Here is a 12,390-nt window from a genome sequence, read left to right as displayed (position 1 = left end):
TAACTGCACAGCACATCACTATTTAAAAAGGCAGCAAAACAAACTTATTCACACACTCACAGTGGAATGAGGCATCTTTCTCCAACAAGTACAGACAAAATGCTTCACACACACACACACACACAGAGAGACCTGTGAATAATAGATTAACTTCCTGTTACAGCTCAGACCACAACACCGGAAAGGTGTGTTACCAGACCACAGACAGAACAAGTGGAGCAGAGAACAAGACCATAAAGGCCCTTTTTACCTCACTGGGTTGGGGAGTAACAGATTAGGTGAAGTGTTAGAGGTCGACCGATTAATTAGGGCCGATTTCAAGTTTTCATAACAAATCAGTATTTTTGGCCACCAATTTTCCGATTCATTTTTTATATAAATATTCTTTAACTTGGCAAGTCAGTTAATGACGGCCTAGGAACGGTGGGTTAACTGCCTTGTTCAGGGGCAGAACGACAGATTTTTACCTTGTCACCTCGGGGATTCAATCTTGCAACCTTACGGTTAACTAGTCCAACGCTCTAACCACCTGCTTTACATTGCACTCCACGAGGAACCTGCCTGTTACGCGAATGCAGTAAGAAGCCAAGGTAAGTTGCTAGCTAGTATTAAACTTACAAAAAACAATAAATCAATCATAATCACTAGTTAAACTAGTAGTATCATCAACCATGTGTAGTTATCTAGCCTGTCCTGCGTTGCATATAATCGATGTGGTGCGCATTAGCGAAAAAGGACTGTCGTTGCTCCAACTTGTACCTAACCACAAACATCAATGTCTTTCTTAAAATCAATACACAAATATATATTTTTAAACCTGCATATTTAGTTAATATTGCCTACTAACATGAATTTATTTTAACTAGGAAAAATGTGTCACTTCTCTTGCAACAGAGTCAGGGTATATGCAGCAGTTTGGGCCGCCTGGCTCGTTGCGAACTGTGTGAATACCATTTCTTCCTAACAAAGACAGCCAACTTCGCCAAACGAGGGATGATTTAACAAAAGCGCATTTGCGAAAAAAGCATAATCGTTGCACGACTGCACCTAACCATAAACATCAATGCCTTTCTTAAAATCATTACACAGAAGTATATATTTTTTAAACCTGCATATTTAGCTAAAAGAAATCCAGGTTAGCAGGCAATATTAACCAGGTGAAATTGTGTCACTTCTCTTGCATTCATTGCACGCAGAGTCAGGGTATATGCAACAGTTTGGGCCGCCTGGCTCGTTGCGAACTAATTTGCCACAATTTTACGTAATAATGACATAACATTGAAGGTTGTGCAATGTAACAGGAATATTTAGACTTATGGATGCCACCCGTTAGATAAAATACAGAACGGTTCCGTATTTTACTGAAAGAATAAACGTGATAGTTATTGGATTCGACCATATTAATGACCCAAGGCTCGTGTTTCTGTGTGTTATTATGTTATAATTAAGTCTATGATTTGATAGAGCAGTCTGACTGAGCGATGGTAGGCACCAGCAGGCTCGTAAGCATTCATTCAAACAGCACTTTCGTGCGTTTTGCCAGCAGCCCTCCGCAATGCATTGCGCTGTTTATGACTTCAAGCCTATCAACTCCCAAGATGAGGCTGGTGTAACCGATGTGAAATGGCTAGCTAGTTAGCAGGTGCGCGCTAATAGCGTTTCAAACATCACTCGCTCTGAGACTTAGGAGTGGTTGTTCCCCTTCCTCTACATGGGTAACGCTGCTTCGAGGGTGGCTGTTGTCGATGTGTCCCTGGTTTGAGCCCAGGTAGGAACGAGGAGAGGGACGGAAGCTATACTGTTACACTGGCAATACTAAAGTGCCTATAAGAACATCCAATAGTCAAAGGTATATGAAATACAAATCGTATAGAAAGAAATAGTCCTATAATAACTACAACCTAAAACTTCTTACCTGGGAATATTGAAGACTCATGTTAAAAGGAACCACCAGCTTTCATATGTTCTCATGTCCTGAGCAAGGAACTTAAACGTTAGCTTTATTACATGGCACATAATGCTCTTTTACTTTCTTCTCCAACACTTTGTTTTTGCATTATTTAAACCAAATTGAACATGTTTCATTATTTGAGGACAAATTGATTTTATTGATGTATTATATTAAGTTAAAAATAAGTGTTCATTCAGTATTGTTGTAATTGTCATTATTACAAACCCCAAAAAATGTAAAAAAAAAAAAAACATAAAAAAAACGTCCGATTAATCGGTATCGGCTTTTTTTGGTCCTCCAATAAATCAGTATCGGTGGTGTCGGCGTTGAAAAATCATAATCGGTCGACCTCTAGTAGGTGTACCAATTAAGCCCTCAAAAATCTAAGTTTAGATATTTCTAATATATACTTCCCTACTTTTTGTAAGAAAAGTGGAGATAAAATTAAAGATGAACCTCTCAGGTGAGGTTGACTTTACAACAAAACAAAAAAAATCTCTCTCATGGTGTACAAGATACCGGTGTGATTCGCGCTGAGTGGACTGAACCATTGTGGAGGCCGTGGGGATGGCAAAGTCCGTCAGACCAGTGCTTCTAAGACAGGTGCTACTGAAATTGAATATGGTTATATTACATAAGAACAATGGTGCGACACTAATACAAATATTATTTTATAACAAATGCACTTACTCCCTCATTGCAGAGTGGTCGCTGTCCACGGTTCTAAAACACATCAGTGTGCTGTTTAAATTGGTGCCTTTTCCTAGACCATGATGCTATTTGCACAATAGCAAAGTTACCCAGCCTATCGGTTTTTAGAACAATGCCCCGGAAGCAGCAGCAGTGCTGGATATGAGAAAACAGCCCTTGCCTAGTCTAAGAAAAGTGAGGAGAGGAAACCCAAACTTTAAAAAAAAATTATTACAAAAAAAATATAGGGTTTATAATCAATAGCCTAACTGTTAGATGTGCTGGCTTTATAAATCAATATATCTACAGAAGTAAGACAGATCCTGCTTCTGTTGGCGGTTGTTTAATAGCCTACTGATTCCGGTAGCAACAAAACTCACGTAACATGTCAAGTAAACAGTTTCACATAGTCGGTTGTTTTTAAATATTTTCTTTGCTGTAATAAAGGCTTTGAACTGTTCCAAATTGTCCGAAAAATAATATTTATAATGATGCTCCTTTTTCTTCATCTCATTATTATGATAATATGTCATCATTCGTAGGCTTAGTACAGCACCCTTTATAACCACCATTGCGCTGTAGGCCTAAGAGCACATCCTGTATAGTCTTAATTAGGGATGCACAATATACTTTTTTTTTTAAAGAATTTAAAAAGAGACTGGTGAACATATCAGAATCGGCTGATATTAGCTAAAAATGCATTGGTATCGGCCGTTGTCTAGTTTAACGCCGATGTGCAAAACCGATGTCAAAGCTGACGTGCATACCTATATAACGTAGGTACATGTAATGACACCACATAACATTTTGCACAACACGTGCAACACAGCATTCCTAACCTAACCCACAACGTCTGCTGTGTCGATCGAGAAGTCAACAAGTCGAGCAGTCATTTGAAAGAGTAAGAAAATTTCAGCAAGACAACTCAAAAGGCGAAATCCATTAAAGCCAAGATAATGGTATTCATTGCCCTTGGTAATCAACCGTTCTCTGTCGTGGGTGATGTTGGCTTTCGCCGACTGATCGAGCACTGGTATACACTACCAAGTGTGCTATTTTTCAGATGTTGCCCTACCGGAGTTACACAGTAATAGCGTCACTGCTATTAGCTTCACGACATACATACTATGGAACGCCATTTGAGTCTTTGCGTGTCAAAAAAGATACAGTAGCACTGTCAAAGCTGTACAAAAAAAGTCTGCAAACAAGCAAACACTGGCCACGAACGATGTGTTTACAATACCCCGTTGGTAATAAAGCATAATTTGTTCAACCACAACTTCTGGGGTAGCTAGCTTTAGCTTGGTACCTAGCTAGCACCAATTACAACCTGTCTGAAAACAATGACCAGTAGAAACTGAAGTCATTTTCATTATTCTTAGCAATGATTTAGGAATCCTTGAGTAACTATTAGCTAGGTTGCCACTTGTTGTTCGCCTATTGAAATTCAATTCATGAAAATAAATAGCTAGTCAGCTACTTAACCCTGTTGCCCAAAGCTAACATTACAAGCAGCCAGCTAGCTTCATCTGGCTAATGAGTCTCGACTGGACCGGGTTGTGATGCTAGCCACAATAAGGATTAGGTACAATAGCGGAATATGGAGTTTGCCTTCGAAATAAAAGTACCTCTTTGAATTTGATGCAAATAAATACAAATAGTAGAATTAAGCCATACTTTTATTTTGAAGGCTAACTGCAAAGTCCACTATTGTGGCTAATCCTTATTGTGGCTAGCTTCACATAGATGGATCCAACCACCATTAATCAAATAAGAACTGTCTTATAAATTAGATGACACCTAGCTATATAATCAGCTCGCTAACTATAGCTCCTGAAACAGATGTCGTTTTGCTATGTTTTTGGGGAAGAACATTGTTTGCATCCATGAGCTAGCTAGCTTTAAAAAATATGACCAGCACTGTTGATGCGCGAGACAACTTGACCAGCATCATAGCATACGTATTGATGAATCATTGTGACATGAAATACTAGTAATAGTTATTACACTATGAAAAAAAAATCTAAGAACGCATTCAATTATTATGTGACATGCAGTCATATTCAGGTCCTTATTAGTCAACAAGCTTATATGACACGCGAAGACCAAAACGGCGTTCCATAGAAACCCCGGTTGAGAATGAAACAGCACAGCAAGTAAGTGAGTGAAAGAAATAGGTTTTTATTATGTTTTACTGGTAATGGGGACATACATAAATGCCAACAAAATAACTTTTTGGACAGTGTGGTGCGTGTGTAATCTTTACTTAACTAGGCAAATCAGTTAAGAACAAATTCTTATTTACAATGACGGCCAACCCCGGACGACGCTGGGCCAATTGTGCGCTGCCCTATGGGGCTCCCAATCACGGCCGGATGTGATACAGCCTGGATTCAAACCAAGGACTGTCGTGACGCCTCTTGCACTGAGATGCAGTGCCTTAGACAACTGCGTCCATGTGTGTGGGTAACTATTTAACTGTACTAGAATGCTTAAAAGGACGCCAAAAAAACCAATTGGTTAGCACAAAACACCATCATTTTTCTCCCATCCGAGTCTGCCATGTCAGTAATTTTCACATGGCAGGAGTGTAACATTTCCATCCAGAATCAACTTTTTTTTGACAGTTAGTTAAATTTATCGACTCAGGTTTGCACAAGAAAACTAAGGGCTGCGCATAAACTAAACTCAGTAGAAAAAGAAACGACCCTGTCTTTCAAAGATAATTTGTAAAAATCCAAATAACTTCACAGATCTTCATTGTAAAGGGTTTAAACACTGTTTCCCATGCTTGTTCAATGAACCATAAACAATGAATGAACATGCACCTGTGGAACAGTGGTTAAGACACTAACAGCTTACAGACGGTAGGCAATCAAGGTCACAGTTATGAAAACTTAGGACACTAAGAGGCCTTTCTACTGACTCTGAAAAACACCAAAAGAAGATGCCCAGGGTCCCTGCTCATCTGCGTGAACGTGCCTTAGGCATGTTACAAGGAGGCATGAGGACTGCAGATGTGGCCAGGGCAATAAATTGCAATGTCTGTACTGTGAGACGTCTAAGACAGCGCTACAGGGAGACAGGACAGACAGCTGAGCACTCTCGCAGTGGCAGACCACGTGTAACAACACCTGCACAGGATCGGTACATCCGAACATCACACCTGCGGGACAGGTACAGGATGGCAATAACTGCCCGAGTTATACCAGGAACGCACAATCCCTCCATCAGTGCTCAGACTGTCCACAATAGGCTGAGAGGCTGGACTGAGGACTTGTAGGCCTGTTGTAAGGCAGGTCCTCACCAGACATCACCGGCAACAACGTCACCTATGGGCACAAACCCACCATCGCTGGACCAGACAGGACTGGCAAAAAGTGCTCTTCACTGACGAGTTGCAGTTTTGTCTCACCAGGGGTGATGGTCAGATTTGCATTTATTGTCGAAGGAATGAGCGTTACACCGAGGCCTGTACTCTGGAGCGGGATCGATTTGGAGGTGGAGGGTCCGTCACGGTCTGGGGCGGTGTGACATCATCGGACTGAGCGTGTTGTCATTGCAGGCAATCTTAACGCTGTGCATTACAGGGAAGACATCCTCCTCCCTCATGTGGTACCCTTCCTGCAGGCTCATCCTGACACGACCCTTCAGCATGACAATGCCTCCAGCCATACTGCTTGTTCTGTGCATGATTTCCTGCAAGACAGGAATGTCAGTGTTCTGCCATGGCCAGCGAAGAGCCCAGATCTCAATCCCATTGAACACGTCTGGGACCTGTTGGATCGGAGGGTGAGGGCTAGGGCCATTCCCCCCAGAAATGTCCGGGAACTTGCAGGTGCCTTGGTGGAAGAGTGCGGTAACATCTCACAGCAAGAACTGGCAAATCTGGTGCAGTCCATGAGGAGGAGATGCACTGCAGTACTTAATGCAGCTGGTGGCCACACCAGATACTGACTTACTTTTGATTTTGACCCCCACCCCCCTTGTTCAGGGACACATTATTCAATTTCTGTCTCAGTTGTTGAATCTTATGTTCATACAAATATTTAAACATGTTAAGTTTGCTGAAAATAAACAGTTGACGTTTCTGTTTTTTGCTGAGTTTATATATGAATGGACAACATGTAGCCTATTAACTTTCACAGTGAATGCTTTGGTTTATATGTTTTGTGCCTATGAATTGAATATTGCCAAATGCATCAGTAAAAAGTAGCCCATTTAAATGCAACCCTTGCGTTAATGGATCGCAAAGCAGCAGCATACAATTGACCTACACGTTAGGAAATGATCAGTTAACTTTCTCATCCATTGCCTTAAAATATATCTCAAGTTGGGGTAGTGTGAAGATTAATAAAGAAATAATCCATTTCATCCATTTTAGAATAAGGCTGTAAAGTAACATGACAAGATGTGGACGAAGTCAAGGGGTCTGAATACTTTACGAATGCACTGTATGTCAATCTACTATCACCCATAGTAGAAACGTTTGCCTACTCCATTGGTCAGCTTGACGTTCTGCGCGAGAAAGAAATAGCCTATTCCAGACTCTAGGACAGCTGTGGGACGTAAATCCCAATTTCATACAACCAGTAGGCCTAGACTACATAAAAAGTAAAACGCAAACGAGGCGCATGCAACATTTAGCATAACAAACCATTTCTTCACATTATAAGATCAGCAATGCGCACAAGCCAGCAGGATACGCGTGAATGTTTGTTCCATAATGTGTCAAACACCATTGTGAGCGGTTTCATGTGACCGATGAAAATATACATTAGAAATTTAGAACGAGGGGAGATTTAAAATATGCAACAACTAGCATGGGTTGCTAATATGACTAGGATTGTGCCTTTGGCTACTGGACAATGAAAGAAAGTTGATTTGAAAACAAATAGAGCATGAGAGAAAAGGCTACTGATTTCAATGGCACATGGAAGTCTTTATAAAATAATTGCCTGCCCTTTTGGTTGGATTTTGGCTAGACTACTTTGAAGCAATGTAAGACATGCCTCAATATGTAGTAAAGCATTCAAGCTTCAAACAAGTAAATGTTTTCAAATCCATGAAGCCTCCAGCTCATTGCAAAGTGGTGTGTGACGCGCTGAAGCCTGCCTAGTTGCCTAGGCACTTAAATGGCGAATTGGAAGAGGTTGAGAAATAAAAGTAGCTTTCTTTAAATCGTGACATTTAAAAATATATATATTGTTGCGCAATGATTGGGCTTATCAAAGCACGTTTCAGTCCAGCTTCATTAAAACAGCTGTATTAGCAGCTCTCGACATACATCGACTGGTAGGCTATTTCAATCAATGAATAGGCCAAAATGAATTATATCGCAAAGGGATTCCCCCCCCCTTCTCCCAGACAATTGATCAGCGCCAATTTGATCAGTTCTGCATTTATTTGGGGCCCAAAAGGCAGCTAACGGAACCCCTGCCATCTATATATAGACCCACGACAAGCAGCAGAAGTAGAGTTGCACTCATGCATTTTACAGTTTGGAAATAATAACATTGACGACATTTACGGAACTACGCCTACCTACACACTATGACCGGTTGTGACAGACGTGCTGAAATAGACATTGTCGTGGGGTGAGCGTAAGACGCCTGGACAACAAAGGGCACCACAGTATGCAGCACCAACCTGATCAATGGTTAAGTGAAACTGAAATCCCCCAGGGTTTTCTAGGTCAGACAGGATGCTGATCTCATCTGCACGTGAGAATATACTGTATTACCTTGATCTCACCACTGGTGCAGTCATGACTGGGGTGAGGTCTCGCTATTATTACACCCCCCCCCCCCCCCCCCCCCAAAAAAAAAATCATCCAGGTACCAAACACAGGCATGTGTTGTGCTTTACACATGGAGCCACACCCATTTCTGTAATGGTAATGCAAAAGGGACAAAGAAGAACTAAGTACATCTGGTTCACCAGCACTAAAATGACAGGCTTTGCCCTGGCATAATCACTACCTTCCTATGGAGCGGAAACATCACTAGCTTCTGACAGAGAAGGCGTTCATGCTACCACCCAAACAGGACCCCTTATTTGCATGTTTTAAAAGCTCTTCCTCACAACTAGTGTGCTTTCTAAAATAGAGGTATGTGAAGCCTAGTACACATCCCTGAAAGTTCCAATCCAAACACACAAGCACACTGTATGAGGTGTGAGAGAGGTACAGAGTTGGCTTTCCTTGGGCCAAAGACAGGGTGGTTTCTTTGGTGAAGTCAGTCCCAAACATTAATTATCCTGCTCCAAACCAGTTCTCCCGACCCAGAAATAATCTGCCTCGGCAAGGTCCAATTATAGGCTATTCCTAGCTGAACGCACCCCACATTTCTGTGTATTACAGAACACAGCCTTTGAATCCAACGAGAAAGGATATCTCTCATTTTAGGATCACTATGACTCAAGGAGGAGGGGGGCTTGTCAGATGAAGAACAGCTATTTAAACAGTAACTTGCATGACCTTTCAGTTTAACATGCTCTTCATTATTGCCGGTGGATACCCACTGCAGCAGTTCAGATTAATTATTTAGCTCCAAGCAAACACAGTCATGCCTCCAACCTTTTCAGTTAGGTTTAGTAGATCATTTGGCAAGAGATCCAGCATCACAGTCACCAAGCAAGCAAATACAGGCTGTAATTCAGCTGGTAATAAGAATACAGCCGGATGTAGTTCACACTCTAAATCCAGGTTTCCTTTAAGTTCTCTTGATAAGGCAGTAGGTGAACTGTTGAGAGGTCATAGGTCAGTCAGATACAGGTGTTACAGAGAGTCAAGAAGCAAGGCAAGATATTTGTGCAGCCCTGCAGGTAAATAATGGGAAGCATCATATATTTGTTTTACCAGATGGCAGAGGTGCAAAAAGTGTCAGTCAGTTGGTCAGTACAGGGACAAAGCAGTAAGAGAGGGGAAGGACAACAGTGTCAGTCTGATGGGACAGGAGAAACAGTGAGACACAGGGCTCAATAAGAAGAGAAATGCTCTTTACTGCAGTTATTATTTGGCTCCTGTAAATCTAACCACCACCCTCCAGTGATAAGTGATCCATGGCCCTCCTCTGGCTCATCCTGAGAGGAGACAAGCCCATGGCCTGACAGGAGAACCATTCAACCAGAGGCCAGCTCTTAGTGGTCTTCAAAAACCTCATGCCACCATGAAATCTGAGAGACCTTGCTCAATTGTACCAAGGTATTAACATTGTTCATTCCATGTACCTGATGTGTGTGCAAATCCTTAGCAACAATCAAGATGTATTCAACGGAATTATACAGACATGACATAATGCTGGTATGAAAAGAGAACACAGTACTTCTGTTTTCAGATCATGAATACCTGCACAACCTCAGAGACATTTCAGAGGAAAGTGGTTCTTCACAAACGTGTCATGATGGTCACATGTTGGGTGTATGAGAGAAACTATTTTGATAACAGCACAAATAAATGAGGACAAGCTGCGAAGTTAACTCCTTGCAAAGGGGAGCCAGGGATGCTTCGTCAGGGCCATTCTTAGTGAGCCTGGCCTTTCATCCCTACACTCAATGCCATTAATGTCTTACCAGATTAAACCAAACACACACATTCCCTGGAATTATGCGCTGAATAATTCCAGATAGATGCCCCTCTGTAATCTAGAGGGATTCCCTGCTGTTCCTATGCACAGAGACCCAGTGTGTGTGTCTGTGTACAGCGCAATCACACACCTGTACTGTCATCAGATGCTTATCCTTGCAGGGTGAGGCCGGGAGGATGAGACAACCACACAGAGAGAGACATGTATGGGATGGGGCAGACAGGGCCCTCACTGTACCTCACACTCACTTTAAAAAAAACACCACAACAAACCAGACTGCCACTAATCCTAGGAAAACCTAACAGCCTTCTGTCCTGACTATGACAATCTAGTGATGTTTTTTTGTATCAAAATAATAAATTGTAACCCATTATGATGCATCGGCTTTATAAGTTATGTAAGATGTGGCCTGTTATTCAACAATGAAAGAGCACCAGTCCTTGAATTAAGTGGTTACTGATTATTCACAGCATGTACAACAACACCCATGTGGGAGTGACACAGACAAACTTTTCTCCAGATGAGAAGTGCATTGTAAAGGCCTCGGGGTCCACAGGCCACGTCTGAAATAGTTCAGCCCTCTCCACCTCCGGGCTCATTGCAAAGTGGCCAGATTCCTCTGTGTGTCTGTGTTCCCATTTCAGTGCTTGCCTCCAGAAAACAAGAACAAACTCCCCATTGTCTGTTGCACTCAACAGAGCAGATAAAGTTTTGAGAATGTTAGACATGAAACACACAACTATTACACCATACAAACACACCAGAAGACAGTGGCAGCTGACAGGCAAACCTATTATGATTTATCTTTACTGTGCAGTGTGTACACTGCCAAACGTTTTCACAGACACTGATGTTTGGTTCCCATGCCAGCCTGGATATGGCCCAATTTAAGAGGGGGACAAAAACAGCTGCTAAACAGGACAAATGCAACTTGGCTGTTGCTGTAATTACACACTTGGAAGAAAGAGTGCCCAGTATCAATTACAGAATGTTAGCCATTACAGTTCTGATTGGTGATTAACTTTGAATCTAGCACCTACAGAATATACATCAAGGTAGAGTGAGAAAACACCCAGCAATGATATTTATAGAGAATGCAATCTTTGGCGGAGAGAATGATATTCCTTGTTGTTGGGCTACAGGCATAAACAACTAGCATTGAATACAATTTTGGGGTATATTGGCATGACAAAGTAAAGGCGTTTCCGAAGTAAATATGGCTGTATAATAACAAGTGTATATGGATATTTGCTGATTATCCTGAAACAGTAGTTGTATCCCAACTAGTAACTTACTACTTATCCTTGCCAGTCAAATTGCCAATACAATCAACAGATGGAGATAGACAAAACAAAATGAACAGGGGGTTATAGTTCGCTATAACTACCGTTGCATAATGAACTAACAGCGAACTTGCTACTGTACCAGCATTGCCATTGTGCTGCGTCTTCTATATTGCATCGTAGCTAACGGTTAGCCTGGTTGGTTAATGTTAGCTAGCGTTGAATTTGTTCCTGACACCTTAACTAGCTTGCTGACAACTGTAGCATACTCATTCAAGTATTTCTGGTGTTTGCCAAAATCCTGACAACATGGCTAACTAAGGTTATGGCAAAGATTTGTATAACTAACCCTCATAGCTCATTGTTCTATCTGTGCCTATGTAGCTAACTTACCTAGAAAAGAAATAGCTTCTAGCTAACGTTAGTTAGTTAACCGGGCTACCGTGAGCTAACTAGCAATGTGGGTGCGCTTTAGCCAGCTAACTAACTGCAAACCTATGGCAGACAAACGGTTAGTTAACGGCTGCTAGTTGTTATCGAAGCAATTCGTTAACTAATCAATTTGTACGAAACGTTAGCTACTCATAAATTAGCTTGCTAACCAGCTAACTTGAACTGCCTAGCTAGCTATCTGTGGTGGGACCGAGTATTTCAAATCTCGGCCGAGCTTACCTCTTTTAAAGTGCGCTTAGCTTGTTTCCTAGCAATCCAACTCCTTTGGCATGCTAAACTAGTTTTGCTTTTTCCAACAGTGAAGCTTCGCCGGGCTCGCAGAAATTATATTTCAACATTTGTCTGTCCCCACCTCCCTTTTCCTTTCATTCTTTTTTTAGAACGTTCATTTTTTTTCAAAGACCTAAAACTCGTCCAATGGCAACTA

General features: G+C 41.6%; 1 protein-coding gene across 2 annotated transcripts in view; it reads right to left on the bottom strand.

The window, feature by feature from the left end:
• LOC106584104 (protein furry homolog-like) overlaps positions 1-12,390 on the bottom strand; it is a 92,617-nt gene extending 80,227 nt beyond the window's left edge. The window contains exon 1 of one of the 2 annotated variants that reach the window (XM_082967970.1): positions 12,183-12,390. The gene's annotated coding sequence lies outside the window, so the exon portion shown is untranslated. Of the gene's footprint in view, positions 1-60; positions 97-12,182 lie in introns of those variants that run through there. The other variant, XM_082967971.1, reaches the window with a different exon arrangement.

The sequence above is a fragment of the Salmo salar genome, chromosome 23 (assembly GCF_965601325.2).
Source record: "Salmo salar chromosome 23, fSalSal1, whole genome shotgun sequence".
Lineage (NCBI taxonomy): Eukaryota > Metazoa > Chordata > Actinopteri > Salmoniformes > Salmonidae > Salmo > Salmo salar.
Note: the sequence above shows the minus strand (reverse complement) of the source record. Positions and strands in the feature narration are given on the sequence as shown.